General features: G+C 32.3%; 2 long non-coding RNA genes across 2 annotated transcripts; one reads left to right on the top strand and one right to left on the bottom strand.

Moving 5' to 3' along the window:
- The first annotated feature begins 4,756 nt into the window (after positions 1-4,756).
- Positions 4,757-5,784, top strand: LOC141396620 (uncharacterized). Its single transcript, XR_012411205.1, has 3 exons — positions 4,757-4,942; positions 5,070-5,337; positions 5,404-5,784. It is a non-coding gene; the product is annotated as an uncharacterized lncRNA (long non-coding RNA).
- A 3,340-nt stretch (positions 5,785-9,124) lies between these two features.
- LOC141396622 (uncharacterized) lies at positions 9,125-12,572 on the bottom strand. The gene is made up of 4 exons (XR_012411209.1): positions 11,533-12,572; positions 9,786-10,005; positions 9,602-9,711; positions 9,125-9,457 (listed from the first exon to the last, which is right to left on the bottom strand). It is a non-coding gene; the product is annotated as an uncharacterized lncRNA (long non-coding RNA).
- Positions 12,573-22,594: the final 10,022 nt, after the last annotated feature.

The raw sequence follows: 22,594 nt of genomic DNA, 5'->3' as shown, positions 1-22,594 counted from the left end.
AAAAAACTGTCTGGTATGTTCTGAGACACATTTCACCTCTCAGTTCATGTCTCAAGTATTTTCACCCCATTTACTTCTGGTTTTGCGTGTTTCTTGGGGCTAAGATTCTTTAGGATATTTAAAAAGAAGAGTACGCCTAGTCCGTCCATAAAGTACTTAAAGAATAAGATTAAATGGGGGCGAACAAAATACTTGGGGCGTGAAGTGAGGGGTGAAGTGTGTCTCTTAACATATCCGTATATTTTTACTAGGATAAAAATATAATTTCGAAACGCGTTTAGGATTTGCTATCGATGAGAATCGACCGACTAAACTTATCTTTATTGTCAGAAAATACTCTAATTACAATTATGTTTTCCTTTACTATTGGATGGATTTAAATAAACCAAATTTGGAGGCAAAATACAATTTTCAATTTTAATGATCACTTTTAACTTTAAGTTAACCGGAACTGTTCGGGAAATCCAAACTATAACAAACGAAAACTTATAATAATGGGGTTAAACTTAAAACCATGGTGTGAGAAACATGGTGATACAATAATACAAAATAAATAACAAAAAATAATCAAATATTTCTCTTCTATACAGAATATCTGTGTACAATATCTCTATTTAAGCTTCTCAAACAATATTTTACCGTTTCTTCCACATTTTGTGGATACTTCACTCAAAACAATTTGACATCAAATAAAGCCTACGGTCTTGAGTTCGCCTTATGGATCACCTTCTTTAATCCGCCTTGGCTTAAACAATAATTCTGACAGCACAATGTATTAATGGGTGACTGCTACATTTTCCTTGAATTTTCTATCCATAAATGGCATTTGGAACCAAATTTAAATTTAGTATATATTTCCTCTTATGTCCTCATACATATGTCCACAAAATCTTTAAAACTGACTGCACCCTGCACCTGAAATTCTAAATATTCGGATTATAATTTTTAACTTAATCTTATTATTAGCAATACCTTATTTGTTATATTTCTATAGAAAATATGGGAGAATTCAAACATTTTGGAACAAGGGTCGTAAGATATTTTTCTTGTCCAATGCTTATAAAAACTTTTCTATGAATATTAATTTTTGACATGTCAATAATAAAAATAAGAGATCAGCTGATCTAATTTGGTTAACGATAATCGTTTGTTATCGTTTTTTTTTCCTTAAGCGGGGTACACACGATCAGTTTTGACTATCGATTTTTCGGATATATATGTATGCTCTGTTCCAGAACCTGCAAGAAGCTACTATTTTTTACTACGATAACATTTTTTCCTTTATGTTATCGAAAAATATAGCAAAAATTAGTAGATTCTTGCAGTACTGGAACATACCAAATATATTATTGCAGTACTGGAACAGACCAATAAATAAATGTCAAACTGTCCAGCAACCAAAACCTGATGACTGACGAAAATGAATGAATGAAGCAGCCGATTATTTGAGCAAAATTGATCGTGTGTACCCAATTTAAAGGGGAGTATACAATTGGTATATTCCAAGAATGTACCAATTTTTACTATTTTTTTTTTTCGAAAACATAAATGGTCTGTTCCAGTACTGCAAGAAACTACTAATTTTTACTAATGTTTGGTCTGTTCCAGATCTGCCAGAATTTTCTAATTTTTATTATTTTTTCGATAACACAAAGGAAAAATTGTTATTGTAGTACAGAATAGTAGCTTCTTGCAGGTTCAGGAACAGACCATATATGTTCTACCTTGTTTTTCTGTGAAGCACAAAATGTCAACAAAAGCATAGAACTTAATGTGCCGTTTCCACGGTACTTCTTTCTTTCTCTATTCGTTGTTCGACCCATAACTACGAATAAATTACTTATTTCCCCATACTAAATTTTGTACAAATTCACGTAAAAATCTAGAAACAAAAATCAAATACCTGCCTGAAAGTCTGTATACACAAATATTGTTTTGAGTCAAAACTTTTGACATGTCTCTCTCTCCTTAATTTTGAAAATAGAAATACATAAAAATATATTGAAAATAGCAAAATTTACAGAATTTATGGAAAATATGAATGAAAAGCGTGTAATTAAATATAAAACATGCATTCAAAGGAAAGACTATTGTTTTTCCTGTTCATTTACCCTGCGTTTATACATGACAGGACAGTTGAGTTCACGTATTGATTGTCAAAAACCCAAAACTTGCCTGTGTGACGTAGCCGTCCCGAAAACTGTGAAAAAATCATGGACAGGTTAAAGACAGCCGACAAATGTATGTATGCGTTAGTAAATCAGAGTTGCATTTGCAGACAGACTGTCTTGTAAACGCCTAGTAACTAGGCGTTCACACCAGACAGTTTGTCTTCAAATACAACTCTGATTTACTAACACATACATAATATTGTCGGCTGGCTTCCAGCTGTCCATAATTTTTTCACAGACAGTCGGGTTAACAAATTTTTGGCATTTTTGTGAAAATGAAGTGAGATATTAATTGAAATGTGTTGAAAAAAAAGAACATGAACAAAAACAAAATATGTGAAAGAAAAACAAATAGAAATCGACGATTTTCATTCATAACTTTACAACTGTTTTTGCAGTTGTCGGGACGCCTACGTCACATAGGCAAGTTTTGGGTTTTTGACAATCAATACATGAACTCAACTGTCCTGTCATGTGTAAACGCAGGGTAAAAGGCAATTCTGTTCCGACAAATTTTGTTTTTAAAACAATGAAAATAATGTCAAATAAGAATAAAATATATGCTCTGTTCCAGAACCAGCAAGAAGCTACTACTTTTTACTACGCTAACATTTTTTCCTTTATGTTATCGCAAGAAATATTAAAAATTAGTAGATTCTTACAGTACTGGAACAGACCAATAATTGAAAAAAATTAAGCTTGTGTTTTATTTAAAAATGCACTTAAAACTAGGAAATAAATTTTTAAATTATATTTTATTTTTAACTTTTTAGAAAATGCATTTTTTGACCACTCAGAACAAAATTATAGTCAATTTAGGCCGAAAATTTAGATAAAAACTTTAAAATGTCTGAAATCGTGTAGTACCTTTATATAAAGGCTATACCAAAACCTGGACTTATGTCCATAATTTTTGGTGGGGAAGTTTCTGTACCATTGGCCAAGTTACATCCAATTCGGCCTCAAAATGAAGATAAAATCCTCATAATACTTGAAAGTGGGTGGTACCGCTATAAGGGGGGCTGTACCAAAACCTGGACCAATGTTCACAATTTTTGGCGGGGAAATGTCTGTATCATTGGAAATGCCAAATGACAGCTAATTCGGGCAAAAATGAAGATAAAATCCTCAAAATACCTGAAATCGGGTGGTACCGCTATATGGGGCTGTAGGAAAAATTGGCCCATATTCATGTATTGTTGTCCAAATCTGAAAAGTGTTTTAGTCCGATTGGTCAACTGCAACTGTGTCAAAATTGAGTTAGCAGATTTGAAATGCAATTTAAATAAAACACTGTAAAAATGGTGGACCAATATTGTTTTTGAAAGTTTTAGTCTGATTGGTCAACTGCAACGGGTCAAAATTGAGTTACCAGAATTGAAGTGCAATTTAAATAAAACACCGTAAAACACTATAAAATGGACCAATATTGGTTTTGATTCCATATTCATGAATTGTCATCTAAATCTGAAAAGTGTGCAAAGTTTCAGTTTGATTGGTCAACTGCAATTGTGTTAAAAATGAGTTACCAGATTTGCACTAAACGGACCAAAGCAAGTTAAATAAAACACTGTAAAAATATGAAACACCAGCAGGAGAAACTGTATGACTTGTTATGGTAAACAACCCAACATAAAAGTTTATATCATTTGTCTAAAGTGAGGCACACACTATCAAATTTTGATGTCAATATGTGTGTTCGTTTACTTACAATTTGTTACTGGATGTTGTTCGTTTACTCTACAGTACCATGCAAAATACCTTAGTCGATTACAAGAAGTTACTGGACTTGTACAAATTTGTACAAATTATTGAGTAAACAAACAGACTTAATATTTGTAGTAGTATGTGTAAATTTTTCAAAATATGAGAATGTATGTGTGAATTTTATGGATTGAGGAAAATAAAAAAGTTTTGATTTTCAAAATGAAACCCAATTCAAAATTGTCAAAAATACATTTTTAAAAACGAAAACATTATGTTTGGAAAGAAATAAAAAATGTTAAGTTCATTCGTTTTTAGACGAAACTTTGAAGATTTCGGTTGCAGATTGATGCTTTGCTACACACTTATCAAGCACACACGTACAGAAAGAGTTCATCGGATGGACAAGCCAATTTGATAGTGTATGGCCCGCTTAATGTATTTATAATATTAGGAACTTATTGGATAATGACGTTCTTTCATCACATAACCACAGGCAGCTACCCCACCTGTTTGGATCAATTACCTTCTGGATGGAGAGAAGTACGGATTTTACTAGCTTTGTTTTGGGTTTCTGTTTTTTTTTTCGAGATTCATTTAGTAAGGCCGTAGTCGTCATTTGCTGTTTTAGTGCGAAGAATCCAACATAGGAATAAAGGGAAAGGCAATATTCTTCGCAAGGTTTTCTGTACTCTCTGGCTGCCATTATTTTATTTTAGTATATTACCATTTTGCTTCAAAACAAAATAATCGAGCGTTTTAAGAAGGCTATACAAAAGGGGAATTCAGGCCCAACATATTTTTATCATGATTTTTTATTAACAAATATTTTATTTTGTTCTGTTGCAATACTGCAAAAATCTACTAATTTTTACCATTTTCTTCGATGACATAAAGGAAAAATGTTATCGTAGTAAAAAATAGTAGCTTCTTGCAGGTTCTGGAACAGAGCATTTATTTCACTTCTATCAAGAATGTATGTGTACAACATCTTTATTTAAACCTCGCGAAGAAAATTGTCTTTTTTTTGGACTCTTCGCACTAAAACGTTTGACAGCAAATGAAGAGTAAGGCTTGATAACTGGATAACCTTTCTAAATGAACCTTGGGTTTTCATTCTTAAATGTTTGTGTTGTTAAAAAAATAAAAGATCGTTAAACAAATTTTCATTTTCTATGGATCTTTATTCAAAAGCAAACTGGTAAGATAGTTTCTGATGGATCCACCAACGCCCGGACGAAATGTTTCAATCTAGAACCTTGACATAAATGCTGGAAGAAGTATGGAACTTGTAGTATCTAAGCGAATGTGGAATAAACTCTAACAACTCCTACATTTTGAGTCACAATCTGTCACTGGTTTCGAAGGTCATCCAAAAGAATTTATGTACAATGGTTGTTATAATTTAACTTTTTTATTATACGACAAAAATAACAAAAATTAATACTAAACTACTTTCCAGGTGAATAATTAAGAATTTTTTAATAAGAAAAAGTAATGATTTGATGTTATTATTATGTTTTCCCAGAATATATTAAACTAGACATGAGATGACATCCATATTATAACATGCAATTTACCAAGGAATTGTTTAGTGTGAAAACAAAACCAACATTTTTCTTGTATTTGTTAAAAATGAAAAATATTTGTGAAAAAGGTGTGGTTTTTTTAAAGTAGTAGTTTAAGATAAAATTAATTGCATAAATAAAGAACCTAAGTAGTTTAACAATAATAACAAAAAACTGCATATAATACAAGATGTGAAACAAATGTTTTTTTTAAGTAATGGACTTTTTTCGGTAAATATTACAAAATCATGTCATTTTATGTTTACCAACAAATATCAGCAGTATATTTGATAGCCTTTAACAACAAAACCATAAAAAGTCATGATTTTCAAATATTTATCTTATTGTTTTCATTATTATTGTTGAACTATGCACGTGGGTTCATTTTTTATTTTACATTCATCCTTAATGCCTTAAACAAAAAACAGACATTTTTATCACAACTGTTTGTCTTTTTCACTTACTACGTCCATATTTACATTAGGCAATTTTCCTTGCGGCAATTGTCAGTTTGTCGGTGAGAGAGGGTGTTGAGAGGCAAAGGGTTACCATATGCCTCACCTCTCTCTCCATCAAACTGACAATTGCCGCAAGGCAAATTGCCTAATATAAATATGGACTAATATATGAAAAGAGTTCGTTTACTGAGTGTGAAAACAATTCCTTGACAAACTGTGTATTAATTCTTCCAAACAAAAAATGACGTGAAATAATATTGCTTTAATATGATAACAGTTGAAAAGATTTCATTGTTTGAGAATTGTTATTGTTTGAGAATATTTTAACTCAAAGGGAAAAAATTAGTTTTGTTAAAACTTAAGATTGACAAAGTTTGAGCTCCATCGGAATATGTTAACACGTGCCACTGGGACCTCAAAGTTTCCATGGCCCCTTTATATAGCTAATATTAAAATCTGAGCCGATTATCAATTTTTTTGTAGGATTACTTGTTTAGCAACTAAAAAGAACTGGTAAACTGTTTTCATCGATTGGACAATAAATGTGGTCTGTAGATCGATTTCTTTAAAATTTGTATGGGTCAAAGGCAAATTTGTATGGGACCAAAGGAATTTTCACAAAATCGCTCTACAGACCACATTTTTTGTCCAATCGATGAAAACAGTTTACGTGTTCTTTGTAGTGGCTAAACAAGTAATCCTACAAAAAAGTTTTAAAAATCGACTCAGATTTTAATATTATCTATATAAAGGGCCCATGCTAACTTTGAGGCCCCAGTGGCACGTGTTAACGTATTCCGATTGAGCTCAAACTGTGGCAATCTTAATTTTTAACAAAACTAAACATTTTAGGAGGGTGCCGCATAAAAAAATCCGACATTGATTTTTTAAAACCACTCTAATACACATAGATACATTATGTATGATGGAATGAACAACAAGGAAATTTGTGTCTTGTAAATACTATATGTAATAAGTGTCTTATAAATACTATTTACTTCTTACGGAATAAAATATGTTTCTATAATATGTACATTAAAAATATTTTTATATCACATTGTTTTGTACATACTATAAACAAAAAAGTATCCAATCAATTTATAGAAACATTTGAATTAATTATGGTTATATTAGTTTACTAGCAGACCCCGGTCCGCGTTGCTAGCCCGTCGTAATGAGTTTTAATTCAAAAGTAGGTATTTTCTACCTCACTTCTTCGGTCCATTGTCAAACCGAGAAGGATTTTAAATGTATCAACAGAGTTTGTCTGTAACCTCTCTTTTCTCTTACGGACTTTGTCGGATTTTTCGCCAATTTGTGCCTTTTAGGATTTATTATCGTCCATGTCACTGTCTTTATCCTAAAGCGATCTAATAATAAAAGTTACAAAAATGATTAAATCGAATTCTCCCGCTTATTTAGACCTATATGTTTTAGCTTTTCATGGCTGATGGACCGTTGAACCTCACCATTTAAGTACATTTGTAAATATATAGTTTTTCTTGATCGGGGGAGAACCACCGTTGTCTCGAAAACTAATTTGCAACCCGATGCACTCATAAGTTTAACAAATACACCGATTATAAAATAATAGGCCCCGAAATTCGTCTACAAATATATAGCATTTTGGACCACGGGACATTCCTGAATATTTTCTGAAAATTAGGTTCAGTAGTTTTGGAAAAATAATGTTTTTAAAAGAGTAAGGCGTTTTTTTAAATATGCCCTCTTCAAAATTCAAGAAAATATGCCTGTACATTCCCCGGCATTTTCACGAATATCGGTTCAGTAGTTTTGTAGATGTAACATATTTTAAAAAGTGGGTATGGTCAAGTAAAAAAGTTGGTAATCTCGGAGACACAACCACAATTGTCTCGCAAATTAACTTCCAAATAGATACATTTGTAATTGTTGTAAATATAACATTTTTAAAAAAGTAGAAATAGGGGAAGTTCCCCGCCGTTTCCGAAATTCAACTGAATTTGTAGCATATTTTAAGCGGGGACCATCTCCGTACATTCCCTGGCAATTTCAGGAAAATCGGTTCAGTAGTTTTTGTAGAAATGATAAAAATAGAAAATTGAAAAAAGTGAGCGTAAAAGTGGGCATGATCAAATTTAGACAAAAGTTTAGACAAATCGCGATTTTCTTGAAAATCCCCTGTAGATATAACCTAATTAGAATGTGAGCGTGGTCGGATCTTAAGTCACAAAATAAGTACGTAAGGTTGGAGACACAATCGCCATTGACTGGCAAATAAATTCCCAAACCGATACATTCGTATTTGTTGCAAATATTGCATTTTTACAAAAATAGGGCATAGGGGAGGAACCCGCCCGATCCGAAAGTCAAAAAATATGTAGCGTATTTTTATCGGGGACCAACCCTGTACTTTCGCTGAAAGTTTCAGCAAAAAATCGATTTAGTAGTTTCGTAGATATAACATATTTAAAAAAGTGGGCGTTGTCCAGTCTTAATGCCCCAAATAAGCACGTAAGGTCGGAGACACAATCGCCATTGACTCGGAAATTAATTTTCAAAGCGATACATTTGTAATTGTTGCAAATATTGCATTTTTACAAAAATGGGGCATAGGGGAGGTACCCCGCCCGATCCGAAATTCAACCAAACATGTAGCCTATTTCAACCTGGGGCCATCACTCTACTTTCCCTGCAAATTTCAGGAAAATCTATTGAGTAGTTCCGTAGATATAACATATTTATAAAAGTGGGCGGAAAAGTGGGCGTGGCCAATTTTTCTTTGCATAAAAACCTAAACTGGACTACGACTAACATTTCCACAAAAAATTATCCAAATCGCTCTAGCCGTTTTCAACTGATTCAATTACCAACAAACGACAATTGAGTTTTATATATAAAGATTATTAGAGATTTAACATTGATTTTCATTTGAATTATTTACTTTATTATATACAATATTTATTTATAACTACTTTTTAAAATAGGTGTGTTCGTTTACTAAATAATTTGTACAAATCCAGTCACTTCTTGTAAACGACTAAGGTCTTTTGCATTGTACTGTAAAGTAAACGAACAGCGTACAGCAACAATTTGTACAAACTTTGAGTAAACGAACACATACAATATGGGTGTTCGTTTCCTTAAAGTTAGTTTAATTTACAGTACAATGCAAAAGACCTTAGTCGTTTACAAGAAGTGACTGGACTTGTACAAATTATTGAGTAAACGAGCACACCTAATTTCTGATGAAATGTATTTAAAAATAAAGTACAATGACAATCTGATGAAATCTGACAAATCATGTTAATATTTTAGTTATTACAGTTTAGAAAGCTTTAAAAAATAGGTTATTAGAGTTGGGCAAATCTAGTCCCTATAACAAAATATAATAAAATGAATACTCGTTTTCATCTTCAGAGTTGATACATGAAAAAGCCAGATTTTTGTGGATGAACTAGGTAGTTCCGGTATTACCCAGCTCAACAGGTTGTTGTTCCCGCTGCATGATTGTGTGTAATTTGTTAAAAAGTCAATGGTGGCAATTTTTGAATGGGAATTGATGTGAATTATTAATCTGTAAATAAAAATAAAATTAGTTTAGATTTATAAATAATGAAATATGTAAATACATTCAAATTTCTGATATATTTCGAGTGTTACTTTTTTTTAATTTGCAATACATTCTATTTCTGGAATGTGAATTCATTTAGATACTTACATAAATGTACATTTTGTTGTGCTCTCCAAGCATGTTTCCCCTTGTGTTTTATTTATTGCCAAGTAAACCCAGGCAGAACATCAAAAAATAGAAATAATATGAAGTGGAAGCTACACAGCAAAAAAAAAAATGACTGTAGAAATAAAAAAAATAATGTGTTGTAAAAATACACAACCATTTTTACCTTATTACTTAAGAGTTATGTTTTCTTCGTTGGTTATCAATCCACGTTTTAATCTGAGCAGGTTTTCTGTGGCGCAAACATCTATATTTTTGTATGACATTAGCACATTCTTTCAAGGAAGGCAACTTCTTGAGTTTTTGAATATCTCCAAATGTAGAACTAATTGCTTGTTTTTCTTTCCAGGTCCATTTTACTCGTTTCGTTTTGCTGAACGGAGATGCTACAGAATATCAAAGTATATTAACGCGCTGGACATTTTAAATTCTAATCGAATGAATTCAAGCGAGTTACTATCATACTCTTATGATGTTTTTGAAATATATAACATTTCTATTTCTAATTCAAATCCAAAAGTGACTAATATCTCGATGTCGTCACATGCGATATTTGTATGATTACAGCTCGTTATCGGTTGGCTGACGTGCGAAACGTCAGTTGCTTTGCATATTTCATTTGATTTGGAAATGGATAAATTTATTTGTTAATGTTATATGTCGATATAACCGATCGAAAGTTTTGCTTGATAGAAAATATGGCACTAGTAGTAACAAACTCGAATTCATTCGATATTATACTATAGGAATTGAATAAGAAAAACGTGAAGACTATGAGACTAAAGAAATGTACTTGAATACACTATGCAACAAAATGGAGTTCAGGGTCTGGGAGTGTAAAATTCCGTTTGGTGTAGAGCTGGCAAACTATCGATGTTCCCAACATTTTATAGTTCCGATATTTCTATTTCGATAGCCATCGATACTATCGCTTTTATGTAACATATTTAAATTATATGCGTCGATTTACCCCAGTGTGTTTTACAAGACATTTACCAATTTTTTAGAAGAATTTGTCTTTATATGATAGATCAAACCTTGAACTACTTTCGGAAACACTGTTTTTACTAAAGCAGTTTGCGGTGTCCACTGTTGCTCGAAAACGAATAAACCGATCGGCATATGTTTTGTGGGATCATTAAGAACCTGATAATCTTGTACTTGAGCGATACGGAATTAAAAATATTTATTTTTAATAAAATTGTGAACTGTAAAAACTTGTTTTTAGCTAAAAAAATATAGTTTTTTCGCCATAAAGACGTCAAAAAATTAAAAAAGTCTCTTGCTTAAGTACAAGCTTTTTTATGTATAATAATCCCACAAAAACATATGAAGATATGATCATCCGTTTTCGAGCTACAGTGAGCATCGCATTCAAAAATGTCATGTCGAGAAAACCACGTTAAAAACTTTAATGTTACACACAAATCACAGTGAATTTTCTTTTTTAACGCACATATCTCAGCTAATTTTTCTCCGATTGAGTTGAAATTATATACCTGTATTTTAAAACGAGCCAATAAAAAGTTTTCGATTTAGTAAAATTTGTAAGTGGCCATAACATTTATTGAAAAGAAGATGAAAGCTGATTTGTTGTTTACCCCCTTTGTGTTTACGATATTTACAGTTCATAAAATAAATTTTAAAAATTATTCAAACTTCAGAGCTTCTAACCTTCGCAATACCGTGCCGATTTAGTATATATTTAGTATATTTAGAGTAAATTGAATTTCACCCGATATTTATATTATCGGGTATTTTTATAGCGATTCACATTTTATTATATCCAGCCAAAAATTAATCATACCAAAACTCAAATATTCCACTAACAGCGGTTCTTTCCCAGGGAATTTTACTCACGACCCCTCCCCCATTTCGATTGCAATGATGATATTAGTATCAACTCAACTTACTGCTACGTTTTCTTAGCTTAGAAGAATTTGTCTTCTTTTTTGTAATAGATGTTGATGGTCTTGACGATGTTTCGTCAGATGTTGAAGATTTTTCGTCAGATATTGAAGAATCGTCATTCGATGCTTCGTTTTCGATGATACGATCCTTGTCGCAATCATTGTCGAAATTGACTGGAACAGCTTCCAAGGCATTGTCTGTACCGTAACCAGCAGCTGACAATAAAAGTTTAGATATTTCCGTTATTTCCGCCACCGGAACAGGAACGCGGTAAATATTCTTGTGTATGTCTTTATGATGACCGAGAAAGTGTGCTAATCTATCGACTGTAGCTTCTTCAACATTCAATAAAGACGTGTATGTCGCGATATGTTTTCGAAGCTTTGTGCCACTCAGATCTTCGGGAAAGGATGCGCCACACTCATGTGCGAATTTCCTTAGCAATGGGCATGCCCGATAGTACGCTTTAGACAACTCAAATTTCCCTGGAGCGCTAAATATGTAGGGATTAGTTTTTTTTTATTCCAGCTTTTTTGCGAAATTGCAGAATAACGTTCACAGCTCTAATGCTCAAAGGGTCTAGTAAAATGCTCACGGTTCTTCCTAATTTGCCCCGCATAGATACTCTTACATACTGCTTCGCAAATTCAATTGATTGCTCCGACATATTTGCAAGAAGGCCAGCCTCAAGACTATTTGTAATTACTTCTTTTTTTTAAGTTATCAACAGTCAAGCGTTCTATTTCTCCAGCTCTTCTCCGGTTGAACACTTGCACAAATGTTAGTGTTGTCTGAACGAGCTCCTTCCAGGTCTTGAAACAAAATTTTTCTGATAATATTGTTAATAAATCCAGAACTTTTGTTTTCAAAAAGGAATATAGTTTTTTAATGTCCTCTTGAGTGGGCAGGTCATCTCTTTTGTTTCTTTTTTTATTTTGCTGGTCCTCGATAGCTTTTCTATTAATCTGTGTGGGAGTTTCTTCAATCCAAAGTGACAAAAAGTTATCTAGAAGAGACTTCATATCATCTTTTTGTTGTTTTATAAATTCATTTCCCTGTATCTTGCCACATTTTTTTATTAAACTTGTCAAACTAGTAGCTACAGCCGGCGTAGCAAATCCATTTGTGGCATCCCATTTGGCCGTCATCCTCAATGCCTCAATTGCCTTATCAAACAAGAAGGGTTTGTACATATGTTTCAACTCTGTGATTTCGGGTGCTAATTTCATAAGTTCAATTTTGAACCGCCCCAGCAGTCGCATGTTTGCACGAATCTGGTCGTGATGGTGAGTTTGCGATAATTTTTCTGCTAATCTATTTCCGTATCGAATAATTAACTCATCGTAACGTATCGCACGGGTAACTTCATCATTTCTCAGCACTGGAAATATACTGCTCTTCATTTCTCTGCTTGCGACAGGGTGTACAAACTGAGTTAATTTTCGTCCCTCTATAAAATTTGATCTTACATTCTTCTTCTTAGAACAAATACGGGTATGTGCCCTTGCAGTATATTTCCGATAAAACCCTTTGCACGTTGCACAACACACATAATCATCGGGTGTGTGATTAGCATGTTCTCGTTGTCGTCTGAGTACAATCAGAGTACCAGAATTTTGTTCTTTGGATGTGTTATGGAGGAAATCTCCTTGTTTACGAAGCTTCTCAATTATTTGTAAACGTTCTTTACTTAGTTTTGGAAGTGACATAGCTATTTTTACGAGTTTCTCACTTTTGTGTTTCAAAAAGAAATGCCGCGCAATTTTGCATTGAAGAGTCTTGCAAAAAATACAAAAATGCTGCTTTGATTTAAGCTTCGAGGCAGGAACGGATACTTGATCTAAATTTAATGTATCCGAAATCTCCAAAAATGAGCTGATGTTTGTGCTTGTATTTTCTATTGTCGAATCAGGTTGGTATTCCGACATAGTAGAATCTTCTATATTTGTATTAGAAGAATCGATATTTGTAAGGTTATTGAAGACTTTTTGGATACTAGTTATGGATCTATTTCCAGCGAAATTTTCGACAGCTGTTGAATTTTTACAACTTTCCAATTTATCTACTGTGCTCAAATTTAATGAATCAATGGATACATTTTCATTGGGGAAATGATCAGACATACTAAGATTATGTGGTTCAGAATTACCTTTTTCTTCTGGTTTCTTGAAAAGTTGGTAAGATTTTTTATTGACTGACGATTTCAAAAGAGTTTGTTCTTTCTGTGTACTGAAAGCTGAAGAGCTAAAATAAGTTTTTCTAAACGCAGAATCTGTAGAACTCATTTCTGATATATTGCTTGAAGATGATTCTGAATCGATAAATAATGTACTTTTTAAGGAGTAATTGGGATCTGTTTTTCGAGTACCAGTTAAATGTTCAGGACTAGCTGCCTTTTTCCTGAGTTTCATGTGGGATACAGAGTCGTCAAATAAAATTTCTGATGGTTTGGTAGATGTTTCTTTCAACGACGATTTCAAATCCTTATGGACTATTTTGTCCTGCTCCTTTTTCTTAGATTTTTGTTCAACTTCATGTGGTTTGTAAATTAATGCTGATTCCGTATAATCTTTTACTGGGGAAAAATCTGATACACACATACTTTTTGGAGAGATTGAACTTTCTATAATAACATCAATTGATGATTTTATCGAATCCTGATCTGATACACACATATTTGTTGGAGAAATTGAGCCTTTTATAGTAGCATCAGTTGATGTTTTTATCGAGTCCGGATCTGAAACACACACACTTGCTGGATGAATAGAACTTCCTATACCAAATGATACAGAATCGTCAAATAAAATCTCTGATGGTTTGGTAGACGTTTCTTTCAACGACGATTTCAAATCCTTATGGACTATTTTGTCCTGCTCCTTTTTGTTAGATTTTTTTTTTGTTCAACTTCATGTGGTTTGTAAATTAATGCTGGTTCCGTATAATCTTTTACTGGGGAAAAATCTGATACACCCATAATTTTTGGAGGGATTGAACTTTCTATAATAACGTCAATTGATGATTTTATCGAATACTGATCTGATACACACATATTTTTTGGAGAAATTGAGCCTTTTATAGTAGCATCAGTTGATGTTTTTGTCGAGTCCGGATCTGAAACACACACACTTGCTGGATGAATAGAACTTCCTATACCAAATGATACAGAATCGTCAAATAAAATCTCTGATGGTTTGGTAGACGTTTCTTTCAACGACGATTTCAAATCCTTATGGACTATTTTGTCCTGCTCCTTTTTGTTAGATTTTTTTTGTTCAACTTCATGTGGTTTGTAAATTAATGCTGGTTCCGTATAATCTTTTACTGGGGAAAAATCTGATACACCCATAATTTTTGGAGGGATTGAACTTTCTATAATAACGTCAATTGACGATTTTATCGAATCCTGATCTGATACACACATATTTTTTGGAGAAATTGAGCCTTTTATAGTAGCATCAGTTGATGTTTTTGTCGAGTCCGGATCTGAAACACACACACTTGCTGGATGCATAGAACTTCCTATACCAATTGATGGTTTTATTGAATTTTGATCGGCATTGGTTGAAGAACTTTCATGTATCATTCTTTGTTTTAATTGAAGAAGATGTGCTTTGTCATCTAGAGAAATATGATGTTTGGATTTTGTATAAGACCACTTATTTATATTTGAGAACAGATTTATTTCCAATAAAGTTGCATTACAAGAAAACCCCGAGTTATGTCGTTAAAGGGGTCGATTTGTGGAAACCAAATCGATAATTATTTTTTATCATTGTTTCTCTAGGGCAATCTTAAAAGCATAGGCACAATAAAAAACAACATCGCAATAAAATAATATTTATATCGCCACTATATGAAATGACACATACAGTGTGGGGGGCAATATATTGGCAACAAAATTGCACGTTTTAGGAAACGATTAAAAATATATATACAGCTGTGTTCAAAATAATAGGAGTGCCAAAACACACCGAGTGAATGGTCAAATAAACATGGTTACACTTCTACATTTTGGCCAATTTCGTACTTGTTTAACATTGTTAACATCCCAACTGTTAATTCGTTAACAAAAATGTGGCAATTTGTTTTAAATTATTTATTGTTTACGCCATTATAAATCTTCTTCAGATGCTTTGTTTAAATAAATAGGAGTGCGGAATAAAAAGGACAATAAAAATATTTTTATTTGAGTTTAGGACCAAAAATGTCAATATTTTAGTTGTTAGTAGTGAATTTAATAGATTTGAAGGCTGTTTGAAAACAAAAAAGGCCTTTGGATGTGGCCGTAAACAGGATATTGTCCATGCAGCTATTTTCCCATAATTTGAGTATTTATTGGGAAATCTATAGATTTTATAAACAAAACCTTCATTGATTAGAGTTGTTAAACATTTTAACTGTTTCCTCGAACAATACATAAGATTTATTCCCCATAAATTTGTGTATTTTGATCCTTGAGCCAAGTTTTTGCCAGTTTCCATTAGACCTTTATAAAAGGATCGACCAAAAAAGCGTATCTATAAGGCATTAATTCCTCGGCCAAATAATGTTTTGAGGCCCTCACCATCTTAACTGTACGCAGAACAATTATTTTGTTTATATTTGAAAAATTGGATGATTGACAGATATGAGCCATTTTTCTACACGCTTTGTTAAAAAGCAAATTTTAAGGAAATACTTTTGAAGTTGCCCTACGAATATGTTTGTTAGGTTTTGCATCGTATAAAACTCACTTTCCTAAGGGAACTAATCTAAATTAACTACTTTTGAACGAAAAACGTGAGTCTACGTAGAAAAATATAGTGCGGTGTATACCAACCATAGAGTAATCAAAGCCGGATTATCATTATCTTTTCATAAAGGATTAATGGAAAATGGCTGAAACTTGGCTCATGATCAAAATACACCAATTTATGGGATCATCATTCATTACGTTTTGTTTGAGGTAACAGCCAGAGTATTAAACAACTCTAATCAATATAGGTTTTGTTTATAAAATCCACTGTATTCCCCAATAAGTGCTTAATTTATGGGAAAAGTTGCCACAAGGACAATTGCCTGTTTTTGGATACTACCAAAGGACTTCTGTTTTCAAACAAATTTCAAATGTATTGGATTTAATACTATCAACTAAAATATTTACAGTTTTGTTCGTTAATTCAACTAAAAATATATTTATTGTCCATTTTCTTACACAATCTTACTTTTTGAACAAAAAAATGAAGTCGATTTATAATGTCGGTGTAAACAGTAAATAATTTAAAGCAAATTGAAAGATTTCTGTTAATGAAATAACAGTTGGGATGTCAAAAATGTTAACCAAATACAAAATAAGCAAAAATGGAGAAATTTAACCATGTTTTTTTGGACCATTCCCTTTTGTGTATGGGCACTATTATTTTGAACGCAACTGTATATATACAGTGTTGTGCATATCAAAAGCAACAACTCCACGATTTTACATAAATTCAATTTTTGGATCCGTTAAAATTTTTTTTAAAATGTAATATTTTGTGCCCAGTTGTTCTTTGTTATGTACAGAGAGCTTTCAACAAGTTGTTTCTGCATTTTGCAGTTGAATGAGATAACAACAACAACAATATTGACTGATCCTCTAGAATGGGGAATGCAAAACAAAAGCAACAATAGAATATTATTAAAAATGTTAGTGTCATCTGTATTAATTGACTGTACTTTTGACTTAAATTTGTCTTTTGGGGCATGGTTGTGAAGTTCTACGAAAAATTGCATTTGTTATCCTAACAGGGTTGCCACTTTCTACCACTTTTCCCATGGTCTGGGGAAAATATCATAATACCCTCAAATCAAAATTATTTTTTTTTTTTTTTCATATAAAAATTTAATTTTTAAAATATTCATTCGGAAAGTGGATTAATATCAAATGTTCTTTTGTTTGCCGTATAATAAAAAAGTTAAACAACCGAACACAATACATACTGGTGTAAACTTCATGAAGCCATCGGCACATTGTTGCTAAAAACGTTGAGAAAACTATAAAAATAATGCGAATAGGAACTTCCAAGAATTAGTTGGAACTCTTATTTCCGATGTATAGCCCAGAGTACTTCGTAGAAGAAGTTTTGAGAACAATTTGAAAAGTTATACACTGGCCAAGAAACTATTGTCATACCCAAAGGAAGACAATTTATGAAACACTGGTAGAAAACTCATGGTTTATATTGTTTAAACGACTCAATAAAATTTTTTTATTTTATTTTTAATAAATTATATTTTAACACAAGATTTATTAAAAAATATATAAAAACCTGAATTATTTAGCCATATGACGATATTTTACTCAGTTGCTTGAAACAATGTGTTCTTGACCGTTATGTTGTTTGAGTTGAGAGCTGTATAACTTTTCCAATTATTTTCAAAACTTCTTCTACGATGTACTCTAGGCCATATATCGGAAATAAGAGTTCCAACTAATTCTTGGAAGTTCCTACTCGCATTATTTTTATAGTTTTCTCAACGTTTTTAGCAACAATGTGCCGATGGCTTCATGAAGTTTACACCAGTATGTATTGTTTTTACCAATATTCGGTTGTTTAACTGTTTTACTACACGGCAAACATAAAAACGGTTGATATTAATCCACTTTCCGAATGAATATTTTAAAAATTAAATTTTTATATGAGGGAAAAAAATTTTGATTTGAGGGTATTATGATATTTTCCCCAGACCAAGGGAAAAGTGGTAGAAAGTGGCAACCCTGTTCGGATAAAAAATGCAAATTTTTCTAGAATGACACAACCATGCCCCAAAAGACAAATTTAAGTCAGAAGTACAGTTAATTAACACAGATGACACTACAATTTTTAATAATATTCTATTGTTGCTTTTGTTTTGCATACCCCATTCTAGAGGATCAGTCAATATTGTTGTTCACGTTGCGCCTTAATTAATTTTAAATGGAAGGTTCTTACACCTGGGAAGTTTTTGCAGATTCTGAAACTAGAATGCTCATAGATGAGAAATATCAAGAAACAAAAAAAAATCGCCGGAGGGATTTTCAAATAAATCGCGATTTTAATTAACATTTTTAGTGGTTCTTTAGGTTTTCACGATTTTGCTTCGAAACCGCGAGTCCTATGTAAATGGGCCTAAATGATATTTTCATAGGTTTTACCGTTTTTAAGATATAGAAGTTCAAATTGAGACAGTGCACTGACTGTATCGCCTCCTTATAAAACAATGTCATTACTGCAATTTCCCAAATTAATCTTATACATATATCTCAAAAACGGTAAAACCTACGAAACTGTTATATAGGTCAATCTTGTGGAGAATTTTCACAGCTACAACATTTTCCTTAGGCCCATTTACATAGGACTCGCGGTTTCCCAGCAAAATCATGAAAATCTAAAGAACCCCTAAAAATTTTAACTTAAAACGCGATTTATTTGAAAATCCCTTCGGCGATTTTTTTGTTTCTTGATATTTCTCAACTATGAGCATTCTAGTTTCAGAATCTGCAAAAACTTCCCAGGTGTAAGCACCTTCCATTTAAATTTGGTTAAGGCACACCGTGTGTTGTTGTTATCCCATCCAAGTGCAAAATACAGAAACAAGTTCTTGAAAGCTCTCTGTACACAACAAAGAACAAATGGGCACAAAGTATTACATTTTAAAAAAATTTAACGGATCCAAAAATTGAATTTATCTAAAATCCTAGATTTGTTGCTTTTGATGTGCACAACACTGAACATATATACTTTTCTTGACAGTAACATTAGGTATTTTTGCAATAATTTTTACTTCAATGCTTCAATATTAAGAAAATAAAAAGTTTTGACACGATATACAACAAATGGTCCAGTATGTACTGCAAGAATCCACTAATTTTTTACTATTTTTTCGAGAACATAAAAGAAAAAATTTTATCGTAGTAAAAAGTAGTATCTTCTTGCAGGTTCTGGAACAGAAGAAAAAATTATGAAAAATATGAAAATAAATAACACGCCTTATAATTTAATGGCCAAAACATAGGTAACTGGTCCAAATCCCATGTAAAAATATTCAATATTTTGTAAAATATCATTCGTATATAATATTCAAATCATTTTTTGCAAGTTTAGAAGTGATTAAATTTTTTAAACCGATATTAGTCGTACGTACTTCATCGTAGAGTGGTGGATCATATGAACATGGCTGCAAGGTCAGAAACTTTGTAAATTATGGACATTATCCACATTTCATTTCAATATTTAATAAAATTTAGATTGGAATTTATATCGTTTATTTGAAAAGTCAGAAGTAATTTGAATTTTTCTATTTGTAAATCGAAATTTTTCATTTGGAATTTCAAATAAAAAAAATTCAAATTACAAATGGAAAAATTCAAATTACAAATGAAATAATTCGAATTTCAATTGGAATTCTCAAATTACAAGTGAAATGTTTCGAATTACAACTGAAATTCTTCGAATTACATGTGAAAATGGTGTAGTTGTTTTGAAACATTTTCTTTTTACAACTGCCTGTACATATTCTGGAAATGTCAATATATTAAATGTTCCGGTGAGGTTTATAAAACTTTCCATGGAGCCCGAAATTTCCGCCCGCTATAACTGCAATATATCAGTATTCACCATTCTTATAAGGCTAATCTGACAGTTAAATCGAAAATTGAACTGTAAAGAAATTTGTATTACTTATGATATTTTGCTTCTCCCATATTACCATTCCTCCGAGGAAGCACGCATGACTAATGTCAGTTTTAAAAATGTACCCACTTTTTAACTTCCCAAAACTAAAATTAGTGATGTGAATCAAATTAATAAATTATATTTTAAATAATTTTTAAGATTTTTACCATAGGCCGACTCCAGGTGAGTTTTTTTCACGAGTCCGACTCCGAGAGTGAATTGCTATACCACTAAAAATTAATAAAATGTGCAAAAATGTTTAACTTTTTCTATATTTTGTCCTATATAGGCTAATGTGTTCGTTTTTCCTTACATATTCATTAGAAAGGGCATTCGTTCGAATACATTCGAACATATCAATACTGTTTCTCCGAATCTTACATTGAAAAATATAATGTTATATTTCTATAACGTGGAAAAAATTTTGCCCGGAGTCGGCGTCGAGTTATTTTTTTGCGACTCCGACTCCAGCAAAATTGCTCGACTCCGAAACCCTGATTTTTACATGGGATTTGGTTTAGTTGCATATATTTAGACCATTCAACTTTACGGTGTGTTATGTATTTTCATATTTTTTCATAATTTGTGTTGTATATTGTATCAAAAAATTGCATTTTCTTATTTTGAAGTAAGAGTAACACTGTGCGACACGAAAAAAATTAACCACATTCTGACAACGCAGCGTGATAGAAGACGAAAAATAAGAAGACACGTGTCTCGGTGTTTTTCCCTGTTACTTCGAATTTCGCGGTTATGGGCCCCCAAAGACCTGAGGCCTTGATGTCAAAAAGGACCATTTTGTCAGGCTCATATCTTCTAAACCGCTAAAAATTTTGGTTTACTCGTGGAGGCAAAGTTGTAGCTCACATCTTAACGTATAATAATTGTGAAGACATAAAATCAATTCAACCTTATCTTCAAGGTCAAAATCGTTAAGGTCATGTTTCCGTTATAATTTTTTCTCAGATTTCGGCCTACAGATATCAAACCGATCAAAATTGAATCAAACAACCAACTACAAAAATGTACCTTAGATCTCAATAAACAACATGCAAACCCTGTAGAAATGGTTCTTAACAGTCAAAATAGCAAAACAAATGCAATTTTTATTTTCTTTTTTCGGTTTCTGCTCCATAGAAATTCAACCATTCAAAATTCAACCACAAAAATGTAGCGAATATATCAGTATACAGCTTTGTGGGACATCAGAGCCCACTACGAACTGTTCTTAAAGGTCAAAATAGCAAAAAAAACTTTAGAAAATATTCGATTTTTATACTTTTTTCTCCGATTCTGGTCCATAGATACCGAACCGTTCAAAATTCAAGAATACAAGCAACTACAAAAATTTGCCTAAGATCTCAGTCAACAACTTCCTAGAACATATGAACATTCTAGGGACGGTCCTTCATGTTCAAAATTCACTAACTTATTGTTAATGCTCAGGTCTGGAAATAACAAACTGTTCAACATTCTAGAAAATTTGAAAGGTTTGTTATTTACGGTCCTGACCAGGAAAGAATGAGTAAAACTAATGAAATTTTGAGTCTAAAGGGCCAACTACAAAAATTTGCCTAAGATCTCAGTCAACAACTTCCTAGAACATATGAACATTCTAGGGACGGTCCTTCATGTTCAAAATTCACTAACTTATTGTTAATGCTCAGGTCTGGAAATAACAAACTGTTCAACATTCTAGAAAATTTGAAAGGTTTGTTATTTACGGTCCTGACCAGGAAAGAATGAGTAAAACTAATGAAATTTTGAGTCTAAAGGGCCGCTCCTAGAATGTTCATATGTTCTAGAAAGTTGTTAACAGAGATCTTAGGTTAATTTTTGTAGTTGCTTGTATTCTTGAATTTTGAACGGTTTGGTATCTATGGACCAGAATCGGAGAAAAAAGTATAACAATCGAATATTTTCTAAAGTTTTTTGCTATTTTGACCTTTAAGAACAGTTCGTAGTCCCACAAAGCTGTATACTGATATATTCGCTAAATTTTTGTGGTTGAATTTTGAATGGTTGAATTTCTATGGAGCAGAAACCGAAAAAAGAAAATAAAAATTGCATTTTTTTTGCTATTTTGACTGTTAAGAACCATTTCTACAGGGTTTGCATGTTGTTTATTGAGATCTAAGGTACATTTTTGTAGTTGGTTGTTTGATTCAATTTTGATCGGTTTGATATCTGTAGGCCGAAATCTGAGAAAAAATTATAACGGAAACATGACCTTAACGATTTTGACCTTGAAGATAAGGTTGAATGGATTTTATGTCTTCACAATTATTATTCTTTAAGATGAGAGCTACAACTTCGCCTCTACGAGTAAACCAAAATTCTTAGCGGTTTAGATGATATGAGCCTGACAAAATTGTCTTTTTTGACATCAAGG

The sequence above is a fragment of the Musca autumnalis genome, unplaced genomic scaffold (genome assembly GCF_047663935.1).
Source record: "Musca autumnalis isolate F117 unplaced genomic scaffold, ASM4766393v1 scaffold_3, whole genome shotgun sequence".
NCBI classification, from domain to species: domain Eukaryota; kingdom Metazoa; phylum Arthropoda; class Insecta; order Diptera; family Muscidae; genus Musca; species Musca autumnalis.
This window is presented reverse-complemented; position numbering and strand designations above follow the sequence as displayed.